This window comes from Acomys russatus, chromosome 20 (assembly GCF_903995435.1).
Source record: "Acomys russatus chromosome 20, mAcoRus1.1, whole genome shotgun sequence".
Classification (NCBI taxonomy): Eukaryota; Metazoa; Chordata; class Mammalia; order Rodentia; family Muridae; genus Acomys; species Acomys russatus.
This window is the reverse complement of record NC_067156.1, coordinates 46,217,762-46,236,300: the sequence shown is the minus strand read 5'-3', so window position 1 is coordinate 46,236,300 and position 18,539 is coordinate 46,217,762.

Genomic DNA, 18,539 nt, shown 5'->3' with positions numbered 1-18,539 from the left:
TGAAACAGACACAGACACACAGGCAGCATATTGGCACACAATGACCTACACAGGTGAGCTGACAAAGGGAAAGGGTTAAGGCAAAGATCTCAGTCCTGATGAAAGGCTATACTTACTCAAAATCACACAAAAGAGAATTCTGCCAGCAATAGATTTATAGCAGATTGTATCACTGGTTGCTCTCCAGTCCCCCAGTCATCTGATGTCAGCCATTTTGTGCTGACGCCTAGTCCACGTGATGTTCAGCATAAGCCATCTCGGTGTAGTCTTGGTACTCATGTCACGGCCATGACTGGTACAGCCATGTCCACTGGAAACAGTGAAAGTCGTGAAGCCAGCACAGCTGTTTCACACAGTTGCAGCCCAGCTGAGCTGAGTGCTACAACCACTGTCATTCTGTTATCTCTCACTTTTGTGTTTTGGTCTCTGTGTGTTGTATTATTGCGGACTTTCTGCACTAGGATTTATATTATGTCTTTACCTGAGGAAAATTATGTGTGAGTATTTCTGGGAAAGTCTTAAACTTCTTTTAACTTTATCTGTCCCTATTTGGAAGTCTTTCTTATGCCCTGGAGATCATTAAGCACAGGTAAACACTCTTAATGTGGGAATTCCTAAATGAGGCCATTACTCCAGAAATCTTCTTGGGATATCAGCCTTTAAGTAAAGTCAAGCAGTATAACTGCTGCAGAGTAAACAGAGAGAATTGATAAACTCCGACTAGCCAGGAGCCTAGGTTACATATTCAACACCTCTTTTTACTTATACCTCTCTGAAAATGTAGTTTAAAGAAAGAGGGTCATACAGGGTACACACCTGGAGGGATAGAACTCAGTAAATAAGAAAGATTGATTAAAATAAACTTTTCTTACTTTATAGCATAAACGATGAAACATATAATAAAAAAAGTTAGGTATTACTATTTGCTCTTCATAAAAGACCAGTTCAGATATATTCTGTTTGTCTGGAGTGCTGCAAACACTGCCAGCCTAAAAGTAGCCTGTCATATAATAAACGCATTTGCTTAGGAAGAGACATTCTTTAGATGCTTTAAATTGGAGTTAGAGGGCTGATAATAAAAATAAAATCTGTTCAACTTGTACTGTTTAATTGTGACTGAGCTTGTTAACCCTGAACATGTCATTAAAAAAAAAACCTTTTAATCTGTAATTCTTGCACTCATTAGTCTGCCTTTGTTCTTTAAATCCTGTATAAATAAAGAAGGACCAGATTGCTAGTCAGTCACAGCTACAGATTTCCCTAACCAGTGTGCCTGACTCCCTCCCTCCCCTTGAGGATTCCTTGTCTTTTTTCAAGGAACCCTGTCCACAGGCCCTGGCACATGATATCTTCACAAACTTGCTTAGATGGCTCTTTTTCTCTTCAAACTTCTTCTTTAAAAAATTCTTTAAATCTCAACCACTTCCCATTGGTGGGGAGGCCTGGTGGCACTCAGAGGAAGGGGAAGCAGGCTGTGGGGATGAGACCTGATAGGCAGTGAGCATATGGAGAGGAGCTCTCCTTCTGTCACCAGCCTAGGGGAGAACAGGGTAAAAGAGAGAGGGAGAGGGGAATGGGAAGATACAAGTGAGGGAATAGCAATAGCGATGTAATCTGAATAAATTATTTATAAAAATAAATAAATAAATAATGTCTTGGTAATTATAAAATGAAAAAAAAACTCTTTAAATCTCATAATTTTCTAAGGTTACTATAAGCAATTGTATGCAGTTAACACTCGTGTTCTCAACCCTCCGAATGCTTTGACCCTTTAATAAATTTCCTCATGTTGTGGTAACTACTGACATCATATTATTTTAATTGATACTTCATAGCTGTAATTTTGCTACTGTTATAAACCACAATGTAAATATTTGTGTTTTTAGGCAACCCCTGGAAACATATGACCCTGAAAGGGTTTGCAACCCATAAGTTGAGAACGACTGCTCTAGGAGTGTTATGAAATTATCTCAGTTATTGTTTAGTTGGAGGTCAGGCCAGAGCTGCTATTCTCCAGTTTCCCAGTGGGAAGTCTGAGGTGTAAGAGGTAATGCAGGGGTACAGTGTCACAGCTGCCAGAGTCATCCTTCCAAACCAAGCACTCCTGAGACTAGCATGGGTGCCAAACTCCTTAGTATAAACAGGCTTCCCTGGAGACCTGCTGACTCCCAGACTCCTGCCCAAGAAAATCATTTCAGAGCCCTGGCAAGTATCTTAGTAACAAGTCTTTTCAACAAATATAGTAAAAAGCAAAACAAAACAAAACAAAAATTTTTTAAAATCTGTTCGTTTTGCTTTTTTGTTTTGAGTGTTGTTTTCACCTAGCAATGGGTGAATTCACCTTTTTTTGAACAACTGGTTACATCTAGACTCAAGCCCCTATGCATTTACTTTCTGAGCCCTGTACACCAACTTTAATCAAACCAGGGTCAAATGCCAGATAATTAGGGAGAACCCTGTGCTTCAGAGTCTATAATCATTTCAATTAGCTAACCTTAAAGGAGCCTACAAAGTCCAATTAACCCCATCTTCCTTGTCCTATGTAGCCTCTCTCTCCTGTTATTGCTCCCCTTTTTCAGGGTCAACCCATTGTGAGTCATGCCTAGATGCTTCCTCTGAGTTGTAATGCCATTGTGCTGTAGTCCTTGAAAGAAAGAGAATTTAAAGGCTATAAAACAATTGGCATGTGTGCAGCATGGCTGGCTTTGGCTGCTGACTGAATTAGAATTCCGATTCCTCCTCCAAAGGCTTAACCTTGAACTTCACTCTGACTTGTTACCTTCAAGTGTCTGCCAGCACAGCCTATGTCTGGAAGAACCCATTCTTAAGTTTATCTCATGTTTGGGTTGGTGTTTGTTGTAAGTTGGAAGAAAATCCGTGTTTTTCTGAATATTAAGGGTTCTCTGTTGGTTGGCTTCCTCACCGAGAAGTAGCATCCAGGTGGGTCCCCTTGCTACTCAGGTGACAATGGCACATGTCAGCTTACCTGTCCACTTTGCTACTACAAACCTTGCTGCAGTCATCAGCAAATTTCAGCCTCCTCAATTCTTAGTATTTTAACTCTGGAGACAAAAGGTTAAAGGCTTAATACAATGAGTGCTTCTGGGGCAAGAAGAAGGCTATGCTAACCCTTTCCCTATATAATCTCTCCTCTAAAAACACAGTTGTTCAAAAAGTACACAATCCAAGCTGAGTGCTTCGGGGTCAAGGCATGCCACTTCTTAGTGGTATTTAAAGAGACAACCCACCAAAACATGGGCTTTTGTATGCTAGCCTCAAAAGGTTTCTGTAACTTTTTTAAATATAGAGAGAACTTCGGGCCTAAGTGTGGACTTGGAAGTCTTAGAATGGGAACCCTCTGCCAAGAATTCAGGGCTCTGTCTTATCCTATAGCACTTGCTCTTTTCCCATGACCACCAATCACATCTGTACTGTGGATATCAGAAAGACTGAGAAACTAAGAAATACGCAAACACATAGGCATCTCTATGCATGTCTATATTACCATCACAGCTATAGTTAAAGCTACAGATAGCAAAGGTCCATAATTTGACCCAACTAAAAGTACAAAATCATCCCCCTTACCCAGATTATTTAACAAACATGGCACTAACTAGCTTCTGTCCCTGTACAACATGTTCTTTGACGTTTTTATGCATGTAAAAGTGAATTTTTAACATTTCAGCCCTGTTGCCCTCTCTGTTTCTCCCCTGCCCTGCTGAAACCATTCACCTTCTACAGCCTCCCATTCTCTCTCCCCATCATGACTGACTGATTTAAATTAGATTTGTTTATATGAACATAGGTGAAGGTTTGAATATACACCTAAGCATGGGCAACTTAGTTGCTACACCACTGAATAAAATAATATGCCCTTTGCTACCAGTGGTTATTCTCTTAGAGGAGGGTGGTGCTTCATGAACCCTTTCCTCAACCCACGATGAAAAGTTGGTTATGCCACCAGTATCGTACAGGTGTTGTACTCAATTATTAGAGATATATTCCCATATTTTAAATTTTTCCTGATGATGTGATAAAATACCCTGACAAAAGCAAGTTATGGGAAAGAGGGTTTGTTTTCATAGTTCATAGTTCCAATTTACAGTCCATTGTTTCAAGGAAATCACAGTGGCAGGAGCTCAAGACCCCCTTTGCACCCACAAGTAAGAAACAGTAACAAATGCGTGAGCCGTCATTCGTGTGCTCAGTTAAAGTGTGTTCCACTCATTTTCAACTTTTTAATATGTAATCTAAGACCCAAACTGGAGGAATTGTGAAGTCCACTTTTCTGTCTTCCTTTATTGATCAACATAAGACAATCCCTCACAGAAATCCTCACAGGTCAATGGCACAATCCCTCACTAACTCTGAATTTCAGGTGACTCTAAGTTATGTCAAGCTGGCTGTTAAATTATTCATCATATAGCCTGACTCACTAAAACATGAACTGAATACCCAATGTTATCAAAATGACTAATTTCACTAGTGTTTTTGTTGTTATAGATTTGGTGAATGGAGGCATCCAAAGTGCTTCAGCACACAGTAGGCACCGGAGAAGCCAGGAAAGCAGGCATCCTTCAAAGGAAGGACATATTTAACCTGTCCTCCTCCCGGAATGCAGGGAATAGATATGGTTTACAACCTGGTGATGTGTTGCTGTCTGATGAGCCAGGCTCTGCCCTTATTTTTGAGAAATTATTTTTTTCTTATCCTAGACTTCTTTCCCCTAAAATCTTGAGTATTGCTTCTAGGCCATAAAACTCATTCTGTGATAGATATTTTTTGTACTTTACAACAGCCTACATGACTTTTGTTGTCTTAGGACCAGGCTAATCCTGACTCCCACAGGGATTATTTTTACCTCCATCATTTGCCCTAGACCCTTATCTTGAACATTGTTTCTAAGTCCACAAGATCCCATCTTAAGAAAAGAGCTTTGTAAAGAGCTTCAATGTAAACAGAGGCTTTGTTGTAGCCACAGGGCTGAGTTAATTTCTATCTAAAAACCTTTCCCCCCAAAATTGTGTTATGCTTACGTATGGAAAAAAAAAAAAAAAAAAAGAGCTGATGTCAGACTCCCAAAAGTCTTGGTCCAGCACCAGTTACCTAAATGAGGATGATACAAGTTTCATTGTTACCTCACCCTGATCAGTTTCCCTAATGACTGCAAAGACTGCAGGGACCCTCCTCAGGTTAATATGCTGTCAACAGCCTTTTAACCACAATTTGTGCTCATCGCTGAAGGGACACACATTTATCTACATAGATACCACAAGGAACTCCACACCTTTGACCCCACATAATATATTTGCGTAGTTTTAGTGCATCTACCCTATTCTGGGAAAGTAGATGTGTGTGTGTGTGTGTGTGTGTGTGTGTGTGTGTGTGTGTGTTAATTTGAATTAGAATGATGCCCACAGGCTCATATCTTTGAATGCTTGGTCCCTAGTTGGTGGAACTTTTGGAAAGGAGTAGGAGGTATGGCCTTGTTGAAGGGGTGGGCTATGATGTTTAACACGCCCACACTAGGCCTTATCTCTCTATATCCCTGCTTCATTTTTCTGGATGAGGTGTAATCCTTCAGCTATTGTTTCGGCACCATGCCTGCCTCCTTGCTGTCTTGTTCCCTGCCATGATGGTCATGGACTCACCCCTCTGAAACTGTAGATCTCAATTAAATGTTTTGTTTTATAAGTTTCCTTGGTCATGGTGTCTCTTCACAGCACCCTGTGCAGGGGTTTTATTTGAGAAATTCACTAAAGAAATAGAAATCCAACACTTATCAGTCATTTTGGATTCTGGAAGGCATGAGTTCCTTATATATACATTTTCTTAATTACTCTAATGAGAATCAGTCTCCCATCAATAAATGCTCTCCAAAAACAGGCCCTCAACCAGGCTAGGATTTAATAAGCAGGCCTTCTGATTAGCGTCATTATAGATGTCTTCTGAGCACAGGCTTTAGAAACATCATCTGCTTTCCAGATGTTCTGGATCTGAGTGTTTAAAATACCATGCTCTGCTATCTTGGATAAAAGGATGCACTAGTCTCTTGATCCTAACTTATTGTACATGTGAGAGAAAATAAAGGTCAAAAGTGGTCAAGTGAATTCTGGTGCAAAAGGTGGAGGAAGCACTGCATTTTTAAAATGATAGAATATTTGAGGATAAGGATAAATCCATACATTTATGTTTAAAGTATAACTGCATGAAGAGGGACACAGTCAGACAGAATGGGTAAAAATATAGTATAAAAGAACTTTTAAGTAGCCTACTTATAAGAGATCATAAGGACTACATTTAAGAGTACAATAGAGATATAAAGTGCAATAGTTCCTGAGTCAAAAATTGGAATTGAAACACCTGTGTGGTATTTACTATCACACAGGAAAACATTGTAGATGGTGACAATTGTCAAACATCATCAAAGAGCAAAGACCCTTTCCTAAGCCTCTTGAGTAATTTATGCTCCAAGTTTCTACCATGTTCTAAAAAAGAAAAGAATCCCTTCAGCATATACCAATTGGTCACTCTAACCTTGGCATGTAAGGACAAATAAAATATAATTCTTTTAGAAAAAGAAAATGACAGTGATGATTTGGAGCCTTTGTTGAAGTCATCCACCACCTCTGGCTCCTACAATATTTTCATACTCTCTTCTCCATAGACCCATGACCCTTGACAGGAAGGATGTGATACAAATGTTCTAGTTAAGGAAAAGTGCTATAAAGTGTCTTATTTTCTATACATTGACCAATTTTAAGTCTCTGTGTTAATTGCTTTATACTGCAAAAAGATGAGAGATGTACTGACCTATGCTTATGACAGTAAGTCACTAGGATTGGTTTTGTGGATGTGCTTATTTAGTAATGGGTTCCCCCAAGTCCCCATAAGATAGGTAGAGACAGTTTGTTGGCTTTACTGACAGTATCAGGTACCTACACTCTAACTCTAAAGTCAACCTTAAATCCAAAAATTTAAAAAGGTTGTTACCTAACACTGATGCCACTATTACACACAGGGACATATTTTGCAAGGAGGTCATTATTACAGTTTGCAGGGTTCACAGCTGCATGTGACTGATGATCACTTTACTCCTCCAGCAGCACACATGGAACTTTTCAGCACTCAGAATGATAGCCAGTGGGAATGAAGCTCCCTGTTGAGTACTAGCTTGGTAGCTACATGTTCTAACAAATGTGTGGTGTTCTTCAGCAATAGGGTCTCACTAAAACTTTTTGGACAGTAATCAATAGCATTGGTAACACTCTGGAATGTTTGGTGATTGTGGGGGTGTTCTATGGAACCTCATTTGACAAGTCAAGAAGAAAGAATCCATTTTTGGTACTGGAGGTTTTTATTTGGTTGCGTACAGTTTCTAGTTAAGATAATGTCCCTCATTTTAGGATAATTCCATTTAAAGTTATTTTTAAAATCATATGTATATATTCTAGAAGTGTGTATAGTAGCATTTTGATGTGGCTTTTTCAGAAGGCCTGTGGTGTTAGTTGTTCCTCATTGTGTTACTTTAAAAACGAATTGATGACAAAAATCACTGAATTTGTCAATTAGGAGGAAAATTAGTGTCATGAAAAATGTTCTTCTCTAGTGGTGGATGAAGAATGATTTTACTTGATAAAGATTTTTTGTATGAATGGAAAATGTGTAAGTAAATGACAGAATGTAGGGTTTGGTGCCTTTCAATATGGTTTAATGGAAATAAGGAGTAAGATGATAAAAGATGAAGGTATGTATTTGGCCATTTTCATGTTTTTATGTTTGTTTGTTTGTTTTACAGATAGTCAAAGGAAATTCATATGAGAAGTAACCAAATTAATTTTAAAGCAATACTGGTAGATCTCTAAAGAAAAGATTTATTATTCATGACTTTTTATTAATTTATTAAATTTAGACCTCAGCACAGATAGCATTGGTATCTTAAGTAAAAATTTAAAAAATAATAGTAATAGGATTATATATTAAAGCAGAGAGATGCTCATGTGAATAATCATTTCTTTGCTCTGAAATAAATTAGGATAAACAATGAAAGCTTCAATGGTATATTTCATTCTCACTGGCTAAAATTGAGTTAGTGCTTTTTAAAACCAAGCATACTGATAGCGATTGAGCCATCAACTCAAATGTCTAACTAAAAAGGCAAGATTATTGAAGTTAACGAAGCAAAGCGAGCTAAATTCAAAGGAATTGAGTAACCACAGGTGAGGGAGATTGCATTTAAAAGTGCTATGACATATTTGTTTAAATCATTGCTACCATTTAAGTGGAAGAAAATAAAAACTGAAAAGAATGTGTGCATGTGTGAAAGGAAGAGAATAAGAGCCCCACATAGAATCCCAAGATTTGAAATAACGAAGAAGCACAACAGAAACCCGGGAAAGCAAAGGAAGCAGAAGGTGAGGTGCTGGGCTTCACCACGAGGGAGGTCTGGATCAGAAGTGCTCGACTTGGTACAATTATTATTTCAAGAAACCTTACCCAGTATCTGGAGATGTTTCAGGGTGTCAAAGTGGGAGGCCACTACTAGGGCAAAGTTAAGAGAATTCCTAACCTTTCACGGTGAAGGGCACCCTTCCCACAAAGAGTTTTCCACTTCAAAATATAAATTATGATGAGGTTGAGAAACCCTAATGACCTTGGTCAGGGGGGTTTGGTCACGCTTCTGAAATGACACAAGAACTTGTGGGTGGCACATGATATCAGTCAGCTCAAGAACGACTGGGCTAGAAGTGAGGTACAAGTACTTGAAGACAGGGAGGCAGGAATGGGGGAACGCAGATGTTGGGGAATTCTCAAGAACCTGGAAATTGGATCAAGAGGAGTAAAAAGGGAACTTGACAAGAACTAAACTACAGAGACGTAGGACAAAGATTAAACTCATAGAATGTCAAACCAACCTGGGTGGGAAAAAAAAAAGTGTTTCCTAATCTTAATTTTCAGAGAACTTTTTGAAGCCATTGCTTGTGCTTGATTGTGTTAGCTCCAATGCCAACAGCTATTGACTAGGCTATTTTGATTTAATATCCCCAATCTAGTTATTTAATTAGGGCCTTTGAAGAGCTCAGATAAAGCTTTTTCATAAACCAAAAGCATATCCTTAAAGGATTATGCTTTTCAGTTTTCATTTTGAATAGGGAAGGTGTTAGCTTTCACCTGGATTCACAATGCCCAACATACATGCAAAGAGCTAATTAGTTTCTGCTTCTCACTTACCTCACTGTATCCTGGTTTTGGAAAGAAGAAAAACCATTATAAGAACACATATGACAACCCAAAGATGCTTTCCTTCTTTCCTATTGTTTCAATTTAGAGGTTTCTATATTTTGAATAAGCAATGAAATAAGATGTTCTAAATATAAAGCTAGAAAGGAAAAATCATTTAAAACTATGGTTTTTTTTTTTTTTTTTTAGTTTTTTTTTTGAGACAAGGTTTCTTGGTGTAGCCCTGGCTTCCTGGACTCACTTTGTAGACCAGGCTAGCCTCAAACTCAGAGATCTGCCTGTCTCTGCCTCATGAGTGTGGTGATTATAGGTATGTGCTACCACACCTGACTGATGAATGTACTTTAAATGAGAATTCAAAACTGTACAACAAGAATTGGACTTAGGTAAATGCATTCTTACTCTTGTTCCCATGTGTCCAGAAATGGACAAAAAGGAGGAAACACTGTTAAGTTTGTACAGTTGTACTGAAGAATTCTTTTAGTAATTGGTCTAAATAACTGGTATACTTCTAATACAATTGAGTTGTTTCTATGCTTGACTCACAAAATAATTGTCTGAGGAAAGATATGGCAAGGGATGCATTGGAAACATGTTAAAGTCATGTGTCCAGAAATGGACAAAAAGGAGGAAACACTGTTAAGTTTGTACAGTTGTACTGAAGAATTCTTTTAGTAATTGGTCTAAATAACTGGTATACTTCTAACACAATTGAGTTGTTTCTATGCTTGACTCACAAAATAATTGTCTGAGGAAAGATATGGCAAGGGACGCATTGGAAACATGTTAAAGTCCAGGTTAGAAGTTGAACAGATTCCTCCAGTAATCGTGGGCTACAACATTGAATTAAAACAAAATTTCTAGTGAGCTTTAAACAACAAGAACATAGAGTTATAGCAGCAGACCTTTAAAGCCAAGGCAAGTTGTTCATTCAGATTTCTTATTGTTAGTCTCATGCTTACTTTTCAGTGGATTATTACGTGTATTGGTTTTTTTCCTTGAAACCACAGACCTTAATTGTTTGTGGCTATGTATTGTAGACATTTAAAACCAAAGTATCATTAGGGCTTTCATCTTCAGAGCCATGTAAAGGGGAATCTTCCTCTGACATCAGTAACTTCTGGTATTTGACAGAATTTTTTGCCATTATTTAACTGTAGACCCAAAACTGCAATTTGTGCTTCAACATTGTGTAGACAGCCTGTCCTTGTTTGTCTCTCTGTACATTCTCTCTCTCTTTAGTTTCATTGTAAAGACAAGAGCCATTTTGAGTTGAGGACCATTTTTTTTTTTTTAAGATTTATTTATTTATTACACATACAGTGTTCTGCCTACATGTGTGCCTGCACACCAGAAGAGGGCACCAGATCTCATTATAGATTGTTATGAGCCTCCATGTGGTTGCTAGGAATTGAACTCAGGACCTCTGGAAGGGCAGACAGTGCCCTTAACCGCTGAGCCATCTCTCCAGCCCTGAGTTGGGGAGCATCTTAATGGCATCATCTTAATAACATCCACAAAGATCCTTTACCATAATAATGTTAGTCACAGATAATGAGATTAAGAAAGTGTACCATATAAGACATACAATGAAAAGCTGAAAAGCTGAGTAATTTCTTGCTTGAAAACTACTATGTTAATACGCATTCACTTTGAAAAACCTTTGTAGGGAATTGCGTGTTTGTTTTCTTTCTTCCATCTCCTTAGAGAAAACAGAGGTGAGGACAAGGTTTTAGTAAGGAAAGAAATAACACACAACTAGAATCTGGATACGGCTTCATTCTCCCCAGATCTGGTGGTTTGATTGAGAATGACTCCCAGAGGCCCATATGTTTCAATACCTGATGCCCAGTCAGTGGAACTCTTTGGGAAGGATTATGGATCATTAGGTGGTGTCTGGTTGGAGGAAGCTTGTCACTGGATGTGGGCTTTAAGCTTTTAAAAATACTTGCATCATTCTTGGTCACTCTCTCTGTTTCTCTCTCTGTCCCTTTCTCTGTCCCCCTCTCTGTGTTTCTCTCTTTCTGCCTCATGCTTTAGAACAAGATATGAGCCCTCATATACTACTGCAGCACCCTACAAGTGTACTACTTGTAAGGTAGGGCAGAGACAGAGCTTTGGTTGCCCCTTTCTTCACAGCTGGGACATTGAGTGATGTACAATGTGGCCTTCCTAAAGGTCTTCTCTTCAGGTCACGGTAGGCAAACCTGAACAAAGTGAACCCTTTCTTTGAGCCATCTGGTTGGAAGATTTAAGGGGAAAGGTCACGGCACAATCTGACCTGGAGTCATCCATTATTTCCCCATCTCCTAGATGGATTAGGAGGTGTGGCCTTGTTGGAGAAGACATGTCACTGGGGGAGAGTTTAAAGGTTTCTCACTATTCCTAGTTAGCACTCCCTCCCCCACTCTGCCCTGTGCTTGTGAATCAAATGAAAGCTCTCAGATGCTGCTCCAGCATCATCCTTGTGTGCCTGTTACTATGCTCCCTGCCCTGATGGTCATGCACTCTAACCTTCTGAAATTGTAAGTCCCAAGCAAACTCTCTTCTGTAGGTTGCCTGGGTTACAGTGTCTTATCACAACAATAGAAAAGTAGCTAAATGGTTGTACAGTTTCACACAGCAAATTCTTGATAAACATGACACATTCGTTGTTCACGATCAGAAATTTGGCAGAAAGCTAAACTTTTACATGTAACGATTTTTATATTACTCTATATATACTGAGCAATCATATCATTGCGCTCTCAAAATATTCAGGTCAATCTAATCTGTCCAAATGCTTTTAACTGTGTTTTGGGGTTTGCTTATTAAGAAGAGCTAATGCCCCCTTTAAGATGATTTTTGTTCAGGTCACAATTTTACAAATTCAACTATTGTAATAAAATAATGTCAATGTAAAAAAGCCTTCCTTTAAATGTGACAAATTTACCTCTACACCAGAAGCAATCATAGTAATTCCTTGAGATCCTGGGGTGTTCAAAATAAAAATGAAATAGTATTTTAATTTAAATAATATAAATGTCCTAGATTTTTAAATCATCTCTAAATTTTGTATAATAGCCAGTGCAAAATAAATACCACATAAAAATTGTCACACTCTCTTGTTTGAGAAATTATAAGAAGAAAAAGAAACATGTTCAGTACAATTTTTTTTTTTATTTATAGTTGGTTAAAGCTGTAGATATAGAGGCTGGCTCTATGTTCTCTTTAATTTTCACTTAATTACATTCTTGGTAAAAAAAATATAGTGAGGAAACATTTGAGATTCCATTATATTCAATAGGTAAACTATGTAAAGTCAGTGATCAACAATACCTAACAAAACACTAGAACTAACAAAGATAACTATTTTTAGTATCTTTCCAATATTTGCACTAGAGAGATGGGTCAAGACTACAAAGTTCTTAGAAGTTATTTTAATGGGATGTGTGTGTGTGTGTGTGTGTGTGTATGTTGGGGGGTTACTGGCTGTACAGTGTCCACAGATATCAATGAGAATAGTGTAATTAAGCTTAGATCCCAAAACTCTTGTACAACAAGACATGAAAACAGCAATGAGGTAAATTTACTTGTTCACCTTGTGTGTGCTTATCAATACTAGATTCAGTACATCTGTTGCATAGATGTTTAATTGTTAACCTCAACCAAACTTTTGTAATCCCTCATAGAGACCACTTTTAAAATTATTACTATCTATGTTTTTAAAAATTGTGTATTACAGAGAAATTGAAGAGACTACTAATATCATTAAGAACTATCGTTATCAAAGTTGAGTATGAATGCATGAGTAACGATTTATTATGTAAACAGATGTACTATAGATGATGAATTTGAAGTTTAAAAGAATTCTAGGCATTGGAAATACAACACTCTATTTCACTTGAAATTTTAAATATTTCATGTGTTATCCCGTTAAATTGCCTTTTGAAGACTCTAAGAAATTTAATTTTATAGATTTATGTGCTTATCTATTAAAGTCTGTACCTAACTGAAGTAGAGAGAAGAACTCATATAATGATAATAGAACTATTGGAAGGAACAATTGAAAGTCTCAATATCTCAACAGAAGAATCATTAAAATTTTATTGTTCTTAAATTTCTTACATATTTACATATATATGTAAGCACACACATATATATATGTAAGTATTTGTATGCATAAATACATATACCTAAAAACATAGTAAATTCTGAAAAAGGTGGCAGAAGTCTACTCATTAGCAGTTCATGTGTTTTTTATTTTTCTTTCCTTTTTTTTTTTTTTTTTTTTTTTTTTTTTTTTTTGTTAAGATCCTAATGGCTCCTAATGGAACCAATGCAGGTCCTGGGTTTTCAGCCAGAGGGAAAACACTTTTTATGTACGCTGATGTATGACTTAAATGTAGCAGAGGAAGTATAAAAGCAACTTTTATTTGCCTGTTTTAAATGTCATCCTGGATGCTTACAGCCTTTGTCTGCTAACCTAGATCTAGTCCGGAATCTTCTAGTCTCCATACGATCTAATTTAGGCCTAAAATGTTTTCAGCCTTTGAGACTTACTGATGAATAAGCTCAACCTTTCTAGCTCTTTCTGACTCTGGCTGGCTGGTTCAACACAGCTGTTCTGGCTCAAAATCATTCCCAAGCTGGTTGATTCAAATTGGCTTCTCTCAGCTTCTGACTGAATTGTTCTGTGTGGCCTTAAACTAACTCTAGCAATATGTTCCAATCTTCTGTTTCCTTTTCATTCTCTGACTCTTTCTGTCTTCACCTGTGTCTAGCTTGTTATCTTTCAATCTGTCTGTAAAATACTATGAGTAAAACTGCCTCTTCTTCCGTGCTGCTCTCTCTTAAGTCACCCCTCTTTCCTCTCTGTGGTCATGAGGATTGGGAATACCATATTTTGTCAAACCTTGCTCTGATTTGTTGCTTTGTCTGCTTCTCAATTAGACATTTTCAATCACCTGTGCTTCCTTCCACAAAGCAACTTTACCTTCATTGTTAGGGAGTGTAGTAAGGGTGTGTTTGCATTCCAGTTGAACCACACTGACGTATAGGCGCTTTGGGTGAGATCAGAGCAGCCATGTTGCTAGATTAAAACTCCTCTACAAGGAAGAGGGAGGAGTGAACAGCACAGGGCAGAAGAAAACTCCTGTCTGACAATTCCTTACACCAGAAATCCAGTAGATGGACAAGTGACATTCAGTTCTTCCATTCTTTTTCTTTTTCTTTTTTTCTTTTTTCTTTTGGTTCCTCCTTTCTGTACAGAAAACCATATTTAAACTGGAAAAGCTAAAGATCATGCTGTAAAGATCAAAATATAGCTGAGATGGGTTGAACTTATAGATTTGTAGTGACCTTCCTTTAAATGCTTTTATAGAACTGTTGGAGAATTGGATGATGTAATTACCAATCATTTCTTGCCCCTAAAATTCTTATAAAGGTAAAATAAGTTAGCCAAGTTTGGTGGCTCACATCTATGATACTAATGCCTTGCAGGCTGAAGGAAAAAGGTCAAGAGTTCAAGGCCAGAATTGATCAGACAGTGAGCTGAGGCCAGTCCGAGGTATGTGAAACTCTGACTCAAAAAATTTCATATATATGGAAGTTCAAGAAAAGCTTAAAGTTAATAAGTTGTGATTATAGCTTCCAGAAGCTTTAGTGCAACCGGTCACAGAACCTTGGGATCCAACCCCAAATAGCTTGTTCAGATTATTTTCTCATTTTTATACTCTGTTTATTCTTTCAAACTCAGTTTTCCTCATATGTATTCTTAACATCAAAGCCTTACTTGATGGTTAGTTTGTTAATACTTTATTGCGATCTCCAGATTGCCTCTTTGCTTTTTCCGTTTCTTTCAGCTGGACATAAGCTTTTCAATTTCACATAATCCTTTTGTTGTGGCCATTACTCAGGGTTTTGGAGCCATATCCAAATCACAATTGTCCATACCAGTGTGCTGAAGTAGCTCTCAATTTTTTGTCTAATATGCTGCGTAGCATAAATCATTATTACATTCTTACACATAATTGGCTTGCACTTTACTTTAATTTTATGCAGAATGTAAGGTGAATTATGATATCGTTCTTCTGTATATGAGTGTCCAGCTTTGCAAATTGCAGTGACTGAGAAGGAGTCCTTCTTCAGTCCTTGAGTACCTTTATTAAAAACCATTGTCCTGTCGTAAGGTATATGAAAATTCTCAAATCAAAAATCATCATAGAAATTCAAGTCCAAATTGTGCTGAGATACTCCCTCACCCAGATAAGAATGAATGTTTTCAAATGAGCCTAAATGAAACGTTCTGGCGGAGATACAGAGAAGGAGAAAGACTTGCATACTCTCGGTAAGATGCAAGTTGGTATAATCATTATGGAAAATGATAAGGAATTTCCTTAAAAATTTAAGTTGGTCTACCACATGATAGAACAATCCTACACAAAGCCAAGGTAATCAGTATGCTGAAGGAGATGCTGGCATCCCATCTTTCTTGCAGCACTACTCTAAATCGTCAAACCACAGAATCAACATTGGTATCATAAGCAGATATCTAATAGTTATTCTATATGTCGTGTAAATAATGCAATACATGGTAGCATTTACAGAAAATGGAATATTATTTAGCTATATCATTATATGTATCAATTTGAGTGACTCTGGAGGACATTATACTAAGTGAACTAAGTCAGACAATGAAGGGCAGTTACCATGTTTTGCTTACCTGGAAGGGAAATACATAGCAGTAGAGAGTAGAATGGTGATGATGAGCCCGTAGCTGGGGAGGCTGAACAAATAAGATAATAAGGGTGAATTGGCTAATGACTGTCAACTGACATTAGATGACTAAGTTCTAATCAGTACAGACTGACATTAGAAAACTAAGCTCTAATCACTACAGACTGATATTAGAAAACTAAGCTCTAATCACTACAGACTGATATTAGAAAACTAGGTTCCACTGCTTGGCAGCAGCAGAATGTGCTGATTATAGAATAATTGTGTATTTTGGAATAACCAAAAGAGAAGATAAATGTGTTTCTAACACAAGAAAAAGATAAACATTCGAGATTGTGGGCACGCTGCTTGCCCTGGTGTGATCACTGCACATTGTCTATATGTATTGAAATATTACCCTGTGCTTGGTACATATGTAAATTGTAATCAATTGAAGTTGTTAAAAAAAAAAAAAAACTTAAACAGACTGGCTTTAAAACTGTTTATAGAAGGGTGCACTGTGACCAAACACCTCAGAGGTTTATGGCGGTGAGGAATCTAAATCAACAGAAACTTTAATTGCTTTATCTTGATTTATCAAAGAACTTGTTTAAAAGAAACAAACTAAAAACTTGCCAAGATGCTGAGACAGAAACAAACAAGTGTGGCTTATTGATGTACCTACAGTTCAAATAACCACACTGACAAAATGTAATGAAGAAGATAAGACTTAATAGGATTCCCTAAGAAATGCTGCTTTACTACTAACCTGCACCCCTGGCATACTCAGGTAATCAAGTTTATTCCTTCTCAAGTCTCCGATGGAGTTGAAGACCAGGTAGCCTAGTTTTGCAATGAAGTTTAATTGTTTTTAGGTCTAGATAGATGTTTTAAGTTGATAATGACAAGATGTGATGGAGATTGATTTACATTCAGAATTTTAGATGCACAAAGATAGGAAAGATGTTTTTTTCAAGGCTGTCAAATACAAATAGCCCAAACACTAAGACTGTAACATTTTTATAGTTCCTGATTGTGTCATGGTTCTTCTTGCTATAGGTAGTTTATTGTATATATGTGTAATGATAGAAATGTATGTGTAAAATAGAAAATGTTTAATTAATAATAAAAATACAATTAAAAAAGAAATGGTGCTTTAAAACAAAGTTTTCAGGTGTATATATACCAGGGAAATAAAACAATGAGGACTCAAATCCAAGATTATTTTTTGGTGACTGTTACCAAGCAATGCCAAAGACATGCACTTCCTAAATAAAGTAAGTCCATATTACCCCCTATGATGTAACCTTGAAAAATAAAAAAAGAAAGCAAACTGAACTCTTCAGTTGTTATTTAAAATTTATATTATTTTTTTCAAGAATATAATACATCAGATGTTTTAATGAAATTTTGTCATAATACTTATGACTGATATCAGGACCAGATAAGGACAGTGAGTGAACAACATTTTGAGATTTCACCTTCTCCCCACCCCAGGATCATGCCCACTTGTCACCAGGAGAGCATGTAGATCAGCTGGTGAGACTGGGAAGAGAATCGGCTTCTAGTAATAAAACTATAGTGGGCATGCGACTCAGCGATGCTTCCCCACAGTGCTTGTACAGTGACTTGTCTCTATGGGTCAGAAAGATGGCTTTGTGAGTAAGGGCACTTCCTGCCAAACCTGATGACCTCAGTTCAGATCTCTAGCACCCATGCAAAAGTCAATCTAGATGGCTTGTCTGAAAGCCCAGTGCTGGGAGTGACAGAAGCCCAGGGCCACGCTATTCAGCCAGTCTAACTGATACAATAAACTATAGGCTCAGTGAGACCCTGTCTGGGAGAACACCCACACACATACATACACAGGCATTCCACCCTTTTCCCCCTCTCTCCCCCTCCTCTCTCTCTCTCTCTCTCTCTCTCTCTCTCTCTCTCTCTCTCTCTCTCTCTCTCTCTCACACACACACACACACACACACACACACACACACACACTCACACACACACACACACATGACAAGAAATAAGAGAGTTCTTTTCCCTCACATGTTGTCTCAGCTCAAGCTTTCACTTGAAATTCCACTGGGAATGCGCAGACGTACCTCACCAACAACCTCTGTCAGCCTTTGTCGTAACCTGCTTCACTCAACCATAGCGCTGGCCCATTTGGTTGTTGACCCTCTCTGAAATGCTTTTCTTGTTTTCCATTTCATCTCCTCTATGCTCGTTCCAACGCCTCGCCTTTATAACACCCTTCCTTTCCTCCCTCCTATCCCTCAAGCTACCTCAACTCAATCTCATTTATGGACCTTTCCCTTCTTACTTTATAAGCACTAGAATATTTTACAGTTTGTCTTTCTATCTTTTTTATTTCCTGACCTTCGTAAAATGTTGGACATCTCTGCCCTAAATCAATCTTTCCCTCCTCCTCCCTCGCTCTCTCCTAACCCTCTCTATCTCTGTAGTTTATACATCATGCTCTCATGTGTCTTACCTTCACTGATATCCTGTAGTTGTCTATTTTTAACACAAGAAGAACACTTCATTTTATCCTATGATTGATGTTTAAAGTCTTCAACTAAATTCGTGCCTTGGATAAA